Here is a 20,154-nt window from a genome sequence, read left to right as displayed (position 1 = left end):
TTCCAGATGCGGCACGCTTCTCAGATGTTGTGAGAAGACTCGACTTGATGCTTCAGCTGCAGCGGCGACACACTTTACGCGATGCGAAAACAGCGGCCTTGGCAGCGACACTCTTCTCCAACGTTTGCGAGACGCATCCGCTCGATGCGATGTTGCAGCGGTGACACCCCTTTACGCGATGTGACGACAGCAGCTTCGACGACGGCACGCTTCTCCGTGGATGCGAGGTGCTTTTCTTGATGCGGTGCAATTCGACAACTACGATGGCTGCGATGGCGACACGCTTCTTCCTCGATGCGAGACTCTTCTCTTGATGCGGTGCAATGCGTCAATTACGATGGCTGTGATGGCGACACGCTTCTTCGGTGTTGCGAGACACTTCCTGGATGATGCGAGATGCTTCCGCTCGATGCGATGCTGCAGCGGCGACACACTTTACGAGATGGGACGACAACAGCTCGGACGGCGGCACGCTTCTCCTTCTTGAGTCGAACTTCCAGCTCCTTGCGACACGCAGTCCCTCAGAAGACCCAAAAACAGCAGCAGGCACTTCAAAAGAACTCTGGGGAGCTGGGGGGTGAAGTCTGTTGTTCCTGAGACTTCAGCAGGAAGCAAGCTCTTTTCCAAGCCCTTGGAGATCCTTTACAAGTTGAGCAAAAGTACACACAACGTTCCTTTCTCCTCTCTTTGGCAGTAAGGCAACCACTGCAGGCCAATCCCCCAGGTTCAGGGATAGTTTCCTCCTCAGCAGGGCAGAAACCTTAGACGCCCCACGGGAGGTGGAGCCAGCATTGTGTAAGGCAAGTACAGCCCTGGAGCACTTTGTTGACAGGATTCCTTCTCTTCATTCACTGTGCAGGGCAGAGACATCAGCCGCACCCCAGGAGGTGGAGCCAGCATTGTGGAAGGCAGGCACAGCCCTATTCAGGTCCCAGGTGCAACTCCTTCCACCCATCTGGATGCAGATCTCTCTATTCACCACTGGGAAACCTCACCCTGTCTCCTGGAATTCCCCAACCCTGTCACTCAAACTCCAGACAAAGGAATACACACAGCCTAGCAGAGGCAGGCTTGAATGGTTAGACAAGAAAATGCCTACTTTCTAAAAGTGGCATTTTCAAACACAGAATGTTAAAACCAACTTTACTAAAAGATGTATTTTATCATCCTGAGTTCAGGCATACTAAATTCGAATTTCTACCATGTTCTCTGAGTCAGTTAGGATTATAAGATGTAATAACCAAACTGCCCATTCTGGCCTATGGAGAACAGATAGCCTTGCAATAGAGAAAAACGAAAGTGGCTGTAATTCACTATTAGAACATGCCACACACACCAGGGCATGTCCTACCTTATCCTTACAAGGCGCCATGCCCTTGGGCCTACCATAGGGGTGTCTGATATGAAGAAAAGGGAAGGTTTAGGGACTGGCAAATGGGTGCACTTGCCCAGTCAGCATGACAGTACCAGACTGCACGCAGGCTCTGCAATGGCAGACCTTAGACACATGTTTACAGGCTGCTTCTGTGGGTGGCACAACCAGTGCTGCAAGCCCACCAGCAGTATTTGGATTTACAAGCCCTGGGCACTCCTGGTGCACTGTACTAGGGTCTGACAAGTAAACCAAACCAACCAATCATGGAATCACAAATTATACATGAATTTACAAAAGGGAGCACTTGCACTGTGGCACTGGACAGCAGTGGCACAGTGCCCTGAGCAACTAACACCAGCAAAAACATATGAGGCACAATGAAAAATGGAAGGAAGACCCACGCCAATGTGCCAGGTCTAACAATGGCCATTTTTAAACCAGTTCTATAAAAGGCACACCCTACAGCCACACCCTGCTTGGCAATCAGCATTTCATACTGAAGCCATACCACTTACCTGGAAGGAGATCTGCTCCTGCAGAGACGTTCCAAGAAATTGATTGCCCATCAGCCGATGTGATTTTGAAATGCATCGAAGTTGCCAGATCCTGAAAAAGAAATTTCAAAGACTTATGGCCAACAAATAAGTGCAGGAGAGTGCAAAGACATCTATCATGCATGCACAGCTATCAAGAGACTAACCCATAATAAGACAACCCAAGAAGAGCGTTTTGAGTTTAAAGGGTGCAGTAACCAAGCTAAACCAAACTTGTACATCTTTTTGTTTGTCACAATACTTTGAACTTGTAACAAGTGTCCAGTTATTTTCAAGTAAAGAACAAGGCCATAACAGGGTTGGCGCCATAAAAGTAAAAGAGTTACAGGACTATTTACAAGCTGGTTTGCATCACTCTTGGATCACGCAATGTGGCGCATGGGTGAAACCTAAAGTCAGATTTATGAAGCCACGCTAGGCCACATTGCGTGGCCTTGAGTCGTTCCCTAAAACTGTAGGAGGGTAAAACAGTGCAAATCACTGCATTGCCTAACTATGCCTTGAAGGCGTTCCACGGGCGTTATGTGGGTGTTACAATGCAACTCCCATTTTTATTTAAACATTCCCAGATTTACCAGAACTGGTAGACCTGGGAGTTACAGCAAAAAGATACGCCTTCCCAGGAGAGGCGTAACAAGGAGAAATATTTGTATTTCTCCTAGTTACTTCCTCTTTCTATGTGTGCTGCATCCTGCAGCACACATAGAAAGAGGAATATGCCTATCAGGATTGTTTTTGTGCATGAGGGGACATTGTGCAGGAAGCTGTCCCTTCCTGCACAAAACAATCCTGCATGCAATGGAGGCACTCTTGCATCATGGTGCCAGGGTGCCGGCATTTGCACAATGCTGCGAAAAGGGTGCCAGCACCGAGGAAAAGGCAGGAATGCACCATATTGCCTTGCGTATGGCGCATTCTTGCCCTTTTCCTGTTACTCAGTGCAGCTCAGCAAGGTGACGTACTGTGCTGCACCGCATGACTTTTTCATGAATAGGCCCCTTGAAATCCCATCAGGAATGTGCTAAGAACATTTCGGTTCTCAAGTGCATCCTTTATGTGAACCAAAAGAAAAATATTACCCATTCGAAAACGTGACAGAAGGTGAGAAGTAGTAATGAGCACTTAAAGGTGTAAAAATGTAGGTTTAATACATGTAGTATTTCAGAATAACCAAGTAATAATTTGTTTTTTATATCTTTAGAATATTAAAGACAACTGAGAAGTCACTTAGAATACAAATGTGAAAAAGCTTAAGGGTGAGTAGAGTGAAGGAACACAACAACCAACGCATCTCCTGTCGTCACGCACATCCCTTCTTTCCCCTCCCCTTCATCTCAACGCTATCTTGGACCGAGTATGATTTCACTCTCTCTGGAAAGCGTGGCTGGTCATAGTTGGCTTAGCCACGATCACCGTCACTGAGGGGTCAGTGGATCACAGGTCAGACAATATGTCCAGAGGTTATTGATGACTTGCACCTGACAGGAGGCCTTTTGCCGCTTCTCTGATTAAACACTTTTATTTAAGGATCGTGTTTTCTTCTCACGAAATATGTTTTATTACATTTGGCTCATCAAAGGGGGAAATGTAAGCGGATCTTGTTTTCCAGTGAAATTGTAAACTTTATTCCATGTTTTTGTAAAGTACAGTGTTTGGTATAAATCAAATCACTGTCCACAGCGGGGATTAAAGTATACCTGCGAGTCTTAGACTCTTCAGACTACTAAAATTCAGCAGTGACGTTCGGCTTCCAGTAACATTATTGTATAATGATACTTAGGCCTGCCTCCTGAATTATTTACGGTCTTGTCTCCAGGACATGACCTAATGCTGCATTAACTTGGAACCGAATAGTTATACTCCAATTAACTCTACTTATGAGACTGCCTGCACTCACGAGGGATTCCAAGGCATTTTTTAGTTCGAGAAAAGAATGCCTTTCCGCGCCTTTTTCATGAACTCTTCCGAGTTTCCAATAGCGCTGGTTTAGCCTTCGAATGGGTTCCCTGTGGCAGAAAATAAGAGTGGCAGGAAGAACAGGCTTCCGTTATACAAGAAGACACTTTACAAACAACACAAAAATACACACTGAGACTCCATTACATCTTTTGAGCAAATTGGCTTTAATGTATGAACCTGCCCAAAAAGGTTGCAGGGTTGATCCTTCTGCAATAGTTAACGAGCTGTATAAAAGTTGCCAGTGCTCTTCAGCAAGCACCATGGACTAGGGCAGGAAGAGGGTCAATTTTAAAATATATTGGGGCAGATTTACAAGCCCCTTGCGTCACTTTTGCACCGTTGTTGCGTCACTTTTGTGACGCAGCGGCAGCGTAAAAGTTGCGGCCCATTTACAACGTGACGCATCTAGGGAGATGCGTCACGTTGTGAAGCCCTGTGCCACATTAAACCTGCGTCAGGTTTAATGTATGCAAGGTGGGCGTTCTGTCGCAGGAAGCCCCGTAAAAGTGACACAGTGAAATCTACAAGATTTCACTGAGTCACTTTTACGTCCATGCTGCGTCAAAACCCTGCGCCTGCTTGAAGCAGGCGTAAGAATTGACGCAGCATGTTAGGCATAGGGCGGCCCTGAGCATTACTGGAGTTGCGTCGTGCTTGCGACACGACTCCAGCAATGTGTGACTTTTCCGTCAACAGATGCGTCAGAATTTCTGACGCATCTGTCAATCCTTGCGCCATGGTGCGCCGTATTGTAAATACGGCGCATCCATGGTGACGCAAGGATTTGGCAAGTTGGCGCAGGGAAAGTGACGCATCTCTACAGATGCGTCACTTTCTTGTAAATCTGCCCCATAGTATTTGGTGGAAAATCGCAGCATTGGTCATTACAATTTTCCAAAAACATATGGATCAGCTGCTTCCTGCTGTAACAGAAAGGGTGCAGTTCCAAATAAGAAACACAGGGTCTCTGAAGTGGCATGATGAAAGCCCCTGCAGCTCTTGCAGTGCAGATGGAGGGCTCCTTTAAGGGAGGTACCCTCCAGCTCAAGGTCTATGAATAGCAATACTAAACTGAGTGCCCTTCACGACGTTCTGCAGGGGGGCACCTTATTGTGTTACACCAGTGGGTCATTTGTGGAAGCTATATTATTAGCAATTAGTACAGAAAATTTCAAAGGCAGCTTGTAACGTGCAATGCCAGCACACAGACCCATTCACAATGTGCTTCTAAGTTAATGCTAAAGCATCTTACAAGGTCACTTTGTCACAGCAGTCTCAAATTTGCGATACCAATTCAGAAATTTAAATTAGAGAATTAAAAGTTTACAAGGATGCAAAAATGTGAGCATGCACTCCAACGTATGGACTGACACACAGCAACTGCAAACAGATGCTGTCAGAACCACTTTCAGAGTGCCGCGGGGCAAGCAGGGGCTACTAGCCCTTTTACCTCTGATGTCCTGTGTCTGATCTACTAAGGATCCCAAGCAACTGGGCCATGTACTCCTTCTACACTTGGCTCTCAGTGGTAGCTGTGGATGAGCAGTCAAAGGCTGCCTCGGGGGGAAGTGAAGATAAGGGTAAGTGAACACGACTCATAACTCAAAGTAAGAACAGTACGAGCAATAAATCAATATCCAGTCCAATATTTCCATTTCTAAGACAAAGAAATAGTTTATTTCAAACTCTACACATCCAAAGAAATAACAACATTCACGTTCAATAACACTATCCCCATGAGGGAGCAGCTCTAGTAATTCCAAGCATGTCCCAGTCCTACCCTCTCGCTTATAACGTGGTTAGTGGTATTCCCCAATCAGTGGTGGCCGCATCCAGGGAATGTTCACTAATAGGCAGGGGTCAAGAGTTCTACTCTGACTCTCAGGAATTAGTCAAAAGTGCCTTTGGTACGGCAACAAATCCCCCAGGGCCCTCAGGCCCAGTTAAAATCTTACCCACTCCCCAGCAGCACAGAAGCGGTGGGCATTACAGCAGGTGCACTAAGCATGGGCACTCATGAGTTCAGATCCTGTTTTGACAAGTCCCGCTACTGAAGGCACATAGGGCAGACCCCAGCAGGTGCAGGCTCACTCTCCTGAGTGCTGCAGCCAGTTCTCCCCAGTAATCAGAACAGCTTCCAGCTTGCAAAAGCAAAGTAAGCCAATTTGTCCCCGGGGGGTTCAATGCTATGGCTCCTAACTAGAGTAGAGCGAGAGTGCGACATCCCCCTCAGGGTCCTCTTGGCCCTTGGGGGGCAGTCAGGGCAGACCTTCTTGGGTGGACTTGACCCGCTGGTCACAGCTTCACTCTAGTCCTGGGCGATGGCCCAAAATCCTTGGCAAGTTAGTACCAGCAGTACCTGCGGACACAATGTAGACTTCCCCAGTGCAATCACCCACACACAACAGCCCCTCCTTGTACACAGGATTACTGCTAAGATGTTCACAAGTCCAGACATGCTAGTCACACAATTATTTCCACTGTGGCCCCTCTGGCATACGGGGTCATTGCTACGGGGTGGATCGGATTTGGTGCTCCCCGCACAGTTCTTGTTGCACGGCTCAACCTACAGTGGCACTCTCCTAACATACGGGGATCACTCATAACAATCCTGTGACCCGATTGGGGCACAGCCAAATCCTCACATCTCACACAGGGAGTCCTCATGATGGGGCTCCCTACTGGACTTTACCCCCTCCAACACTCTCCTCTTCTTCAAAAGGCACACTGGTCTTGTCAGCCTCTGGTGCTCCAAGCTCCAGGGCAGGCGATCATAGTTTTCCCTGGGTGAACTCCCTTCACCCGGCAGGGAGACTGGCAGGTCCGAACCCCCAGTCCTGTTCACAAGCAGAAGCCTTGCAGAGCTTCCCCTCCTCACACAGCCTGTACGGCTGCTTGGCAGATGATAGCGTTTTGGGGTCTCAACCTCCCCTTCTTGTAGTCCTTTTCCAGACACCAAATGTGATTTAAGCTCTGAGTATTTGAAGTTTTATGTTTGGGTTGTGCTTTTTATGAAGTGTACATTTCTCCTTTTCTTCTTTTTAAAGGATGTCTGTCAGAGCAGGCACATTTGCAAAGCTGATTAACCCACAGCTCAATTCTTAGGAATGACCAGAGGTCACACCTGGATGTCAGCCAAAGTGATGTGAGCATCAAAATGTTAATCCCAGGCTCCCAACCCTACTCTCTATGATTCCCTTATCAGCCCCATCTACTTCCCTGAGAAGCGTCCAGGCACTTCCTTGTGAACCATCGTTGAATCCAAGAGCAACCTTTTGAAGTGTAAAGGGAGGGTCCCTTCCTCCCTTCCTCCAGTGTGTCCCACCCAGCTCACAGGAATGTAGCAATACACAAATCTTTCTAGTGGGATTATTCTACTCCTCATGTCTACCCCAGGCAGGCCTGGGTTTCCTAAAATGGAAACCAGGGTCCTTCATGCAATGTACGATTTTAGGCACTCAGTATATTTTCCCAGCACACTTCAGTACTGTTACCTCCATGCACTGGGCTACTACAGCCACACATATTTTCAGCACACACATTCAGTCTCCGGGTGGTGGGGATTTCAATGGACGATGACGAGGGAAAATTAAATAAATATTACATTTTTGCTCATCATCATCCATCGAAATCCCCTCCACCAGGCTCCACGGCTCTTACTTGCATAGGCCGCGGCTGCTCACAGATGGTCCATGAATTCACAATAATAAACCCTTAGCTCAGTCCTGGGAGTGGCAAAGAACAGTCAGGCTTCAATAGAGGAGCATGTGTTAGGCATTTCAGAGTTCCAACATGGATGATAAGTAATTGATATAACTCAAAAGAAATCCGACACAATTTACAAAAATAAAGCAGAATTTTAAAATAAATTTAGACATCCAAACAAAGTAAATCAGATAAGTATAACCAGAGTTATAGATTTTAGAAGCAAAAACAAATCAGTGCAAATCAACACTGCAAAACTTTAGCATTGCGGTCAATGGTAAAAAGCAGTAGTGAAAATCGGTGTCTTTCAGGTTGAGTTGCATGGAACCCAAGGAGGTTTAAGGTGAAGCAGGACCCTGGACCAAGCCATAAAGGTCAGTTTAATTTTACCTGGCTCGAGAAACCCGGATGAAGAGTTGTTCTGGCTGTCCTTTGTGCTGAAGTGGGAGCCGCAGGGGAGCTGGTTTTAGTGCTGGTGAGCAAATGGATGCAAAACCTCAGCAGCAGGGCCACTGCTGTGGTGAGGTGAAGGTGCTGCAGCAATTCCTCGAGTTGGAGCTTCGAGTAAAAGTGGCAGCACCAATCCCAGCAAGAAGTGATTTTGACAGCCGGAGGACCGGGAAAAAATGGTGGCCACCTGAAACTTGCTGGAGGTCAGGACTATGTTTTCCAAAATGCACTAGACCATCTTTTTTTGAGCGATATAGTGATTCTTTAGTTCCTTTATGTTGTTTTTACCTGCAGACTGCAGGAGAGCAGTGTCACTTGTCTAAGGGAGTCTGTGGTTTCCTTTGGCTCCCAAACGTGTCCCTCTTTCTGGGGTAACCTGTCTTTGGTTCTGGACGAGTCGAAATCATGCAGTTTCAGGATGGTTGACACAGGGGCAGAGAATCCTGCCTTTGGATTGTGAAGATCCTGTTGTTACATACTGAGGGGTTTCTTCTGTGTCCTTTGTTGCAATTTGAATCAGAACTATGGTTCTGGTGCACAGGGTGCCCCTTTAATCCTAGATTTAGTGGCTAATCCACTGCTGAGATGACAATATCCGGGCGTGTGTGTCACCTTTTCTACCGAGAACCCTCTATTCTGCCATTTAAAAAATGGCAGAAACAAACCTAGCTGTACAGACCAGGTAGCCCACCCTAGAAGTATGCCTAGTCTTCTGGTAGTGTACACCTTTTGACTACATGATTTTACAGCCTGCCTGGATGAAAATGTGACTGGGGTAGGCTGTTTTCCCCTTTGGGAGGCAGCCTGGTTGCATACCACTGGTGGTGTAAGCTTTGAAACTCATGGCCACAATTAACATGGTATAATTTCTGTAAACTTTCCCTGCATCTGACTACTTTCAGTTATATATTAATGGGCTGGTAGGCATTCTACCAAATAGCATAACTTTAAGCATGTAAGTAAAGTATATCTTGTTACTTATAAGAAACTGAGGTACAATATACCATTCTGATACCTCAATGAACTTATAGAAATCCCAAAGTTGATATGATTTGAGTAAGGCAATTAGAAAAAAATTAATATATATCCAGGAAAAAGCGCCTCTTCGCCTTTATATATAAAAATCACAGTGCCAATTTATCTCTGACATTTGGTAAAAACCCGATGTTGGTGAGAGCTGAGTAAGAAAAAGAGTAACATGCATATGACTGAGTAAGGTGATTTGAAAAAGAGTAATATGTACACGATGACACTCAGGGTTGAAAAACTGCACCATACGGTGGGCAGCCTTTGCTTGAATAAAGCCTTGACACACGTATCCAGAGTACCGGCCGTCTGTCCCCCGACGCTGATACTCTGAACTCCATTTCCCATGAGCCTTCTAGTAGGAAGCGCCCTCCATTGGAGGGCTTGCTGGTTCTGGAACACCGAGCACCACCCCCTGTGAACGCAGCAATCTGAGAGGCCCCATCAGAATAAATAATCGCTGTCCACCCCACACAAATATGCATAGGGAGAAAGGAGCACATGCAACTAAGCTGACAGTGAAGAAAGCATCTTGATGCTGTGAGAAGGTGAATGTGTGGAGGGATATTTGATCAAAGATATGTATGGCCACAATGGAAGCACAATTTACGCGTTACGATTCTGCCCCTGCCCCATCTATTAGCTCTAGAGGATGACTATGGGGGTTCCTGAGCCCTCCCTCCATGGGGCCCTAAAGACCCACAGTGGGGTGAAAATGAGAGCTGGTGTCACAATTAAAAAAGGTAAATGTTTTTTTCACCTCATGTGTGGAATGCCACATACCACGAAGCATGCGAATGTTGCATGCCTGCAGTGATACATGCATTATAGTGTATCCCTTCATCTACGTGGTATGCAATCTTAAGAGTATTTGTATTTTACTTACAGGTACATGAGCCAGATATATAAGAGGTAGAAACAGGTCACTGTTTCATCAGTGGCAAGTCTAAATGTATGGTTGCCACATTAGGAGCCCGTATTTTTCTAACCTTGAACAATTCCACAGACTCACATGAGCCACAAGGCAGAAACATGTTAATCGTAAAAGTGGTGATGGGGTGTTAACTCCTCCTTGTCCCCACGATTGGTTTTAATACCAAGTGTCATGTCTAGTGAATAAAAAGGTTTTTTAGGATTCCACATTGGTTTTTAATGCACTTTAATCTCAGGTCCACTCTTAGTTAGAAGAGCCTCCCTGACTCCAGGTGAAGGCCTGCTCTCCATCTAACTGGGTTTTTGGAGAGCGTGGTTTGTTCTATGATCAAGCATGAGACCTGGTGGTGTGTAGGATAACCCATAACATTTTTATGTATGCCCAATATTTATACTGAATGGTATTGTGAGGGATGCATTATTACTTTTATCTGTGGTAGCTCTATTTGTGTGCGCATGTGCCCGGTTGCCAGCCCATGTTGGCCTTTGGACTGCTGATCACTTATTGTAGCCCTTAATGGAAAAGGCTACTCTAGTGACATATAAGATTGCACTTATATGTCCTCACCTCTAATATAATGGGGTCAGGAGGCCTTCCTTAGGGGTCAAATTTGCAATGGCATAAAAAAATGCTTCAGGCCCTGGTGACCCCTGTAACTGCCATGCCATGGGAGGTTAAAGTCCTTGCCAATTTGGGTTGCCAATTCACATGCATCAGTTTTAGGGAGAGCGCACTGGCACTGGGGCCTAGTTGGCAGGCTTCAGTGCACTCTCAGAGTAAAAAGAGAGCATTCAGTAGGCACAAAGTGGAGGGGACCTGCAAAAAGGTCTATTTTCTTACATGTAGCCTTCATGTATTTTACCAGAGAATGCAATTCACAAACACACACTCTCTTTACACACACTCTCACCATGTTCATACTGCACAGCACTTAACCCTTCATGTATTGTGCTTCACACAAGCACACATACATCGAGCACATGCTTCCATTGTGCATGCACTGTGCAGCTCTATATTTTTCAATTCATGAATTTCTCAAAGGCATACATGCACTCAGCACATGCACTAATCTCACATCATGACCTATATAGTAAGGTCTTTCCCTTTACTTTACCCTTACCAGGCACACATACCTCTAGCGCAGAGTCACTACTACCGCCCTGTACAGCTCTTCACATCTTCCTGATTTAAGCCAACGGTGAGGTGAACCCACAGCAGCAGAATTTTTAAAAAGGTGAGTGAGTCTGTAGGCCTCACTCCAGTGACACAGGGTAAAAAAGTCCTGCTCTCTACACGGTATGCTGCCACCACCATGCTTGTGCTGCTTAACTCTTGGTGAATGTGGTAGCCTTTCACTACTATGAGGGTAGCACTTTGGGCACCCCTCCCAGTCCAACAAGACCGTAATCTGTGAGACAGGCCTATGTCATGGCATGTATACATGATCCGTGTTCGCCTCTGACACAAAATCAGCATTAGGAATCCAGAACAGAACAGTGGGGCACTCAGGGCAGGGGTACACACCTTTAGCCATGCAAGGAACATTTCCATCCCAACAGATGCAAAATGGTATCAAAGCAATAACACACAACGTTCATGAGAAGCAGCACTGTGTGAATTGAGACATATGAATGCTGATATCACACTATGACAAGTTACAAATCAAGAGAAATTGATGCTGTTTGAGTACACCATTGTGGAAATAATCAGGAGATATAGACTCACTCAGTGGCATCCTACATAAATAGCTGAACATAAAATTGACCATGACAGAGATAGCACACTGAAAAAGCCTTCCATGAAGAGGTGTTGTGCTCATTACATCTACTAAAAATAGATAGATGTTAATCCAAAGTGGCCAGGGCAGGTGATGTATCCCATGTTTGCTGTCAATGCCAGCCCATCAGTCTTTAAAAGCTAGATTCACCCATGTAGGGTTTTACAAGGATACCTGCTTAATCACAAAGAAGGATTTCTTTGAGTAGTGTGTTTCCCACAAGTAGCTAGTTGCAATAGTACACATCTCCTGCTCTGCTTGTTTTAAGCAGCAAAAGGCAGCAAAAGGCATATGCAGGGACAGGGAGGTTCCACAGTCCCTGAACTTACAGATAGTATTGGATTCCAATTCCATCATCTCTGATAATGTGTCACAGTACCCTAGGGATACACCTGATTTCAGGCCTCTCACCACAATCCATATTTGTGTTATGCCATTGCCTTACTTGTTAAGTGTATTTTGTTTATTAGGTAGTCAGATATAACCATAGATGTCATTTAAGGGTCGCAGCTACAACCTATGGATTGCCCCTTGCGACCCCTGACAGTGCCTTTTCAACACCTGGCCTCAGAGGTGGCAAAATCAGTGCCAAGATCACAGGGGTGGCTCTGGCCCTTTTTCATTACACTAATAGTGAATATTATATCATTCACTATTTGTGTAACAAAACATGGAGCATACATAGGACCTTTGGTAACAGATGTGGTAGGTAAAAATAGTTTTAAGTGTATGTTGTATGCATGCTTGCAGGTAAGAGTGTGTTTAAGGGAGAGAGAGTGCATATGTGTGTGCAAGTGTTTCTTTATGTGTAAGCATGTGTGTGTGAGTGAGAGTCAGGTAGTGACAAGTAAAACTCTGAGAGGCTGAGGTCGAGATTTGCTATCCTTTGATGCAAAGCAACACTGCACCAATGTTGAGGTGCGGCCTTGCATCAAAGGGAGAGAGAGAAAATGTGCCATATCTGATAAGATATGGTGCATTTTCTATCTCTTTCTGCGCTGGCACACTTTTGACAGGCACTTGGGCCAGAGTGAAAGGGTATGTGCATTCTCTAAAGTATAGGTTATGCACTGGAAGGGGTCCCTTCCTGTACAAAAACTATGCATTAAGTCTTTCCCCACTTTGTATGTGTGCTTTACAATGAAGCACTCATGCAAAGTTTGAAAAATGAGGAGAAATGAAAATACCTGCCTTAAGGAAGCGTCAGATTTTGGAGCTAATTCCTGTCTACCAATGTTTGTAAATATGGGGTTTACATCAAAACCCATGGTGGTTGCATGGGAATACACCACCCAGAAGTGCCCTCTTGATACAAAATAAAGCAAAGCAGAGCACATCATGAAATTTTGTTTTACTTTGGGATACTATCCAATGCAAATCCAGAATTGTTTTGACGTTAAGGTCATGGGACATTTCTTCCTGGAACAAATTAGGATCAAGTGTCATATGATGTTTTTTCCTATGATGTCATTAGGATCATAGGATATGTTTTGTCACCTCCACTACCCCAAGCATTTTGTTGAATTGACGCCCATGGATATAATTCACTGAGTGGTCATAAATCTGATCTTCTCTTCAGCCTCACATAGGTAATATTGTATATAGAATCTGCACATGGATCCAGACTTCCTTTCTATGTCATCTCCTTCCAGACAGCAGCACTATAACACATTACAGCACAGGCAAAGAATGTGGTGCATCTAGTAATCTCAATCCAAACGGGTCGATAAATCAGATAGTTCCTTATAATATAACAAGTGACTTGCTGTAATATAGTTGAGACCTGTAGAAGCTTGGAACATCTTGCCATTGATAAAGCTTCATAACTCAGTACAAGCCTCAGATTCAGAGGAGGATGACAACGCCACCTACAACATATGGTTATGAAAACGACCAAAATAGTGTTGGCTGAGTCAAAAGGACTCATACGACACATTGATCCTGCGTCATCATGCAGTTTTAGACTTTGCTTACCTAGATGAGGCCTAAGAGACAGTGACCTTGTGTATGCAAAACATCATTCAAGGGATATGTTTGTCAATAGCTGTATTCCAGGGTGGGCATGCTTGCCTGAGTCAATGAATACCCACAAATCTCCAAGTGCATGGGCAGTTATAAACTTTTGACAGGCATCTTACAACTAAATACAATCTGCAAGTACTCCTGTAAAGAACTGGTTAAATGCCCAACAAAATAGGTGCAGTCACAGGGCAAGGGAGAAATAAAATTAAATATAAAGGAAAAGAACACATTTATGTATGAAAAAAGAGTTTCCCAAGTGAGAAACTTGGAATCGACAATATAATTTGTGTAATGGGATTCGGCAATGGTGCCATTCCATCTTTAGAACATTACTCTTGACATTTCCCAAAAGTCTGACATTTATTCCAAATGCAGACGTAAGCTTGCAGTGGTAAATTTCTGACTTCTATGACAGTTGTGCCTGTAGTTGCTGTTGTACGATTACTTGAAGCCAACATTTCAACACATAGTTCTGAACCTTGTGTACATGTATGTGCACTGCATGGAGTGCTTGGTTGATCAAACAAAGATCCACACTCATCTTGGTCTGCAAGCTGACCCATATAAAGATAATGGTGCCGATCACGATCCGGTAAAAAATGTCCCCGTACGACTCGTATCGGGTCTTTTTACCGTACGAATCGTACAAGTGCCGTACGAACTGGCAATCACGATTCGCATGGTAAAAAGTCCATACGAACCGCACTGGGAATATTTCCCCACACGTCCTCGGGTCGGAAAATGTGTCCGACACGTCCTCGTACGATTCACCGTACAAACGTGAAAGGTGAACTCCGACCGGGGAATCACGATCCATCCCGGGCGTCCGAATGTACAACCGTATGGTGAAAAGACCGTCCGCACCGAACTCCCATAACAACCATGGAGACGTCCAAACAGGTGCCCGGTACGTGCCGTACCCCCCGCAGCCCCCGTAGGTACGGGCCGACCCCCGCCCAGCCCCCGTAGGTACGCGCCGACCCCCCCCAGCCCCCGTAGGTATGCGCCGACCCCCCCTGTGTGTACACCCGTGTACGGTGCGTACCCACCCGTGTATGTACGGTGCGTACCCCCCCGTGTACGCTCGAGTCGAACCCCCCCGTGTACGCTCGAGTCGTACCCCCACCCGTGTATGTACGGTGCGTACCCCCCGTGTACGCTCGAGTCGAACCCCCCCGTGTACGCTCGAGTCGTACCCCCACCCGTGTATGTACGGTGCGTACCCCCCCGTGTACGCTCGAGTCGTACCCCCACCCGTGTATGTACGGTGCGTACCCCCCCGTGTACGCTTGAGTCGAACCCCCCCGTGTACGCTCGAGTCGTACCCCCACCCGTGTATGTACGGTGCGTACCCCCCCGTGCTGGGGGTACGCACCGTACATACACGGGTGGGGGTACGACTCGAGCGTACACGGGGGGGTTCGACTCGAGCGTACACGGGGGGGTACGCACCGTACATACACGGGTGGGGGTACGACTCGAGCGTACACGGGGGGGTTCGACTCGAGCGTACACGGGGGGGTACGCACCGTACATACACGGGTGGGTACGCACCGTACACGGGTGTACACACAGGGGGGGTCGGCGCGTACCTACGGGGGCTGGGGGGGGTCGGCGCATACCTACGGGGGCTGGGGGGGGGTCGGCGCATACCTACGGGGGCTGGGGGGGGGTCAGCGCGTACCTACGGGGGCTGGGGGGGGGTCGGCGCATACCTACGGGGGCTGGGGGGGGGTCGGCGCGTACCTACGGGGGCTGGGGGGGGGTCGGCGCGTACCTACGGGGGCTGGGGGGGGGTCGGCGCATACCTACGGGGGCTGGGGGGGGTCGGCGCGTACCTACGGGGGCTGGGGGGGTTCGGCGCATACCTACGGGGGCTGGGGGGGGTCGGCGCATACCTACGGGGCTGGGGGGGGGTCGGCGCGTACCTACGGGGGCTGGGGGGGGGTCGGCGCGTACCTACGGGGGCTGGGGGGGGTCGGCGCGTACCGGGCCACCTACTCTGGTCGATTCGCGCCGTACTTCGCTTTTGCGGCACTTTTTGGGTGCCGTGAAAATATTGCCGTCCGGACTGCTGTCGGTTCGAATCGTAATTCCTGGTTCGTGAAACGCTGCCTGAAAGCGTCCCGACGTCACGTCGCAGCATTCCCGGATCACATTCGTATGTATATTTTCGTCGGTCGGTGTTTTTTACGATTCGTACGGAAATGGTGTTTCCGTGCGAATCGTAATTCCATGTTTGTAAAGTTTTACAACCGGGTACGAGTCGGACGGGGAATTCGCTCCGACCGACGGTTCGTACGCGGTTTTTAACGGATCGTAATCGGCACCTTAGTGTCTGGATGGATGTCATACCAGCGCTTTCACATCTTGTTAGTAGAGTGATACAGATTCTGACCCATAACATCTTTTTTATTCTCCCAAGCATTATAATAGCGGCTTTCCTCTGCCTGACACATTTCACTGCACTGAACACATTAATCATTTTAGGAGATGGGTTACTTACTTCCCATCTGCTTCTACTTTGTTGGGACTTGGATATTTTCTTTCCAGCAAGGTATTATTAGATTTGATTTTGTAAGGCTGGTAGATAGGAGTTGCGTCGCTCATGCGCCATGCAACAGGGAGCAAGATTGATAGAACTCTTAAATTGGATTAATCAAGCCACGCAATGCCACCTTGCATGCCTTGATTAATCCAGAGTAACGCAACACAGCACAAATTACTGTGTTGCATTACTCTGCCCAAGGGAGGGAGGCGGTCCATGCGTTGAGCGTGGGTGTTCCCATGCATCCACCCATGGATTTTGGCGCATTCCCAGATTAACCACCCATTGTAAACCCCGGAATGCTTCAAAATGCTACTTCTCACTAGGTGAGGCATAATGAGAAGAAATATTATTTCTCCTTGTTACTTCCTTTTTCTACATGTGCTGTATTCTGCAGCACACATAGAAATAGGAAAACGTCTATATAGATTGTTTGTGTTCAGGAAGAGGCCCCTTCTGGCACAAAAACTATCCTGCTTATAACGCAGGCACGCGTGCACAGTGCGCAAGGGTGCCTGCTTTGGTACTAGGCAACACATTGTGCACCAGCACTGGTTAGTGACAGGTATGGGTTGCATATTGTTAAGCACAGCACATTCTTTCCCTTTCCCTATCACACAGAGCAGCGCAGCAAGGTGGCTTGTTGTGTTGCATGATAATTTCATAAATATGCCGTAAGGTTTTCAGGTCTTTACGGAAACTGAGATAGAGGGGCTCAGGGTGTAAGTGGAGAGGAAGAGAGTTACATTTGAAAGTCAGATAGGAGGAGGTGTACCATTACAGGCTCACTCACTCTCCAAATACCGGGGATGTTCTATTGAAAAGCATGGACCACGTGCACAGTGTGCTGAGGAACCTAAACAGCAATTTTCAATCATATGAAAGGTGGGAAAACATTTTGGAATGTCTGAGGCAGATAGAAATCAATTTAAAGATGATCTTTTGGGCCCTGGAAGCCTGTTCAGTACTCTAAGATGGTTTGAGATGGAGCATTGATGCAGAAGTGGAAGCCTGGCAGTCAGAATTTGGATGTACTAAACATGGGTACCATAGGGGTAGAACATGTCTTAAGAGGAACACTAAGATTGTCTATATTAACTTTGGATCAGAACCAAGTGTCCTTGCATCTAGCTTGATAGGAGTTGCTAAAATATGATCTGTTATTTGCAATTGTTTAGATTTGTGAATGCTTGAAATTTCAACATTTTTTTATGTAAATCTTTATCTGTTTTTGAAAATGAGAAGACTATCACGGACCAGAATGCATCCATGGGAATTACTAGATTGTACCAGACTACCATTTATCTCAAAGGTTATCCAAAATGCACTTTGCAAGGTATTGAGTAATGCAGCAAGCAAGCTTCTAAACAACAATTTCACATACATTCATTAGACAACTCAATTTATTTTTATGCATGTAACGTGGATTTTAGAGTGAATTAATTTGCCATTTAGCTAATACTACAAACACATCATTAAGTAGGTGCTAAATCCATCACTCAAGGCTGAAGCCATGAGACATTTGACCAGCTATGAAAGTTGGCTAGACAGTGCGACGGTTCTGGAGGGCAGATCTCCTGACCACATATGGTTCTGGCACAGGAAGTGCCAAGATGGTATTAGAGGTATCCAGAACAATCATAGGTAGAGAATTTGAAGAAGACACACCTGGTGCATGGATGATTTGTGTTGTAAGGGCTTTCTCAATTTAGATTTCAAAACAATACCTTCCAGGAGGGGATGCACCAAGGGGGTGGGGGGTAGCATGTCTACTGTCTAATAAGATCCAATGGAAATATGATTGCTATAAAGATCCTAGCAATTTGTTTCTGGTAGTAATTTTATCTAACTCTGATGGAAATGTGAGAAGCCCTTCGCTGATGCTGATAAATGCCTGTGTTCTTCCAGATGCCTTTCATGATGGCCTCTTAAATGTTGTCTCCTTCTATATCAAAAAAGTCTATGATAAAGAATCTCCCCCACGCACAAGTTTGGTAGGGGACTTGAATTGTAAGATTTCTAATCTTACATTAGATAGGCTTCGGGATAAATAAAAAGAGGAATCCATGCAGAACCCACAAGCTCTTTTCCCCAAAAAATAAGAACTAATAAGAGAGGGAAAATGTTAGCTGTTGAATTGAAAAAGGTCAACGGTATTATAGTAAATGGGAGACTTCCTTCTGATTCACCAGTAGCTTTTACATGTAAAACTTCTAGGGGAGAGTCAATTTTGGACTACGTGGTGGTGGGAAGTATCTCTTTCTTCCTGCTGGGAAACTGAAAGGTTTCTGGTTCCTTTTTTAGTGATCACAAGCTATTAACTCTCGTTATAAATTTTAATTTTTCTCCTCCTGACCATTGGGTATTAGAAGAGGAGTCCATTAGTTTTGGTAAGAAAACAGGGAGCTGCCATTGGGATAACAGGCCTATTCTAGGCCTCAGTGGCATCCCAGAGGCTACGAAATGAAATAAAAAGTTTTAATGCACTTATACAGCAAGTAGTGGAAATTGCAAGATATGTGAACAGAAGGAGAAGTTTTAAAAAGGTACCCTGATCCCTTCTCCTTTAAATTATGAAATAAATACTCTAGTCAGGGAACAGTATCTGAACTATACCTCTGAAAAGATATTATAGAATATTAATATTAAAAAGGAGGGGGAATTTGGATGAAACTTAGGAAAGCAGTTTTAAAAGTCCAGATAAGGAAATTTTTTCCTCTTGTGCGGAGGGTTGTGGAACCAGAGCACGATCATTCCCTGTCACGATTGAAGAATACAAATGGGTTAGTTTTATTCAGGAACTCTGTGCAGCAAATAAGGGCACAATTAAGTACCCCATGTTAAAGGAAGACTATACCTTGTATGGACCGCCTCCTGAAAAATAAATAGAAATGTTGATCAGGGGAATGCGTACTTCAACAGCAACGGGCAGTGGCGGATGGTGACATTTGAAAGTGGTGAGGCATAAAACAATTGTCGTACTGCACTGTGGCAAGCGAGCATGGCGAGAGCGTCTGACCCACGTACGGGGGGTTCAGGGGGTTCTCCCCCAAGAAAATTTTGAAAAAAGAGTGGGCAAATGGTGCATTTTCAAGCAAATTTGAGAAAGCAGGAAGGTGTCAACCACCCCTGGGTCCTACTAAGGGGTTCTTAAATGCTAATTTTATCCCTACAGTGAGGATCTTCAATGCTGGGTCAAGAGTTTGGCAACCTAGCGCAGTTTCTAAGTAGCACGTGCGGCTAAAAAACGATCTAAATAACATTCGCCCAGTGGTGCAGATGGTTTTTGTACATACATGTTTTTAAGATACTTTGCTACATAGTCCAAATCCTGTACTGGTTTTCACAAAAAGCCGCGCTATGTCACACCAATTGCATTTTCTCCTGTCGTATAAATGTAAACGTGTGGTGACATTTGAGCTTGGGAAACAGAGTTGTTTCGTGAGCACTGACATTTCAAAGTTTGTCCATCAGTGTTTTTCACAGCTTGCACCCCTGTTGGCTGTTCACAACAACCGCATACTTAATTCAGTGTAAATGGCTCCTGGATATGCACAATTCAAAGGAAGGTGACAGGAAGGAAAGCACGTCTTTCAAGATGGGCGCGTGGACAGCACTGGTGGCGTATGATCCCTGAGTGTTGTAAGAGCCATTGCCAAAGGTTTTACAACCCCAAGGGGGCCTACCATAAAAGGAGCACGTGTTTCTAAGTTAAAAAAAGAGATGTTTGGAAATAGATGGCACACAAATACTGTATTTGTCGTCATTTTAGTCTAGCAGTGGAAAACTAAAACTTATAATTTC

Source organism: Triturus cristatus, chromosome 1_2 (genome assembly GCF_964204655.1).
Source record: "Triturus cristatus chromosome 1_2, aTriCri1.1, whole genome shotgun sequence".
In the NCBI taxonomy this organism is placed as follows: Eukaryota; Metazoa; Chordata; class Amphibia; order Caudata; family Salamandridae; genus Triturus; species Triturus cristatus.
Note: the sequence above shows the minus strand (reverse complement) of the source record.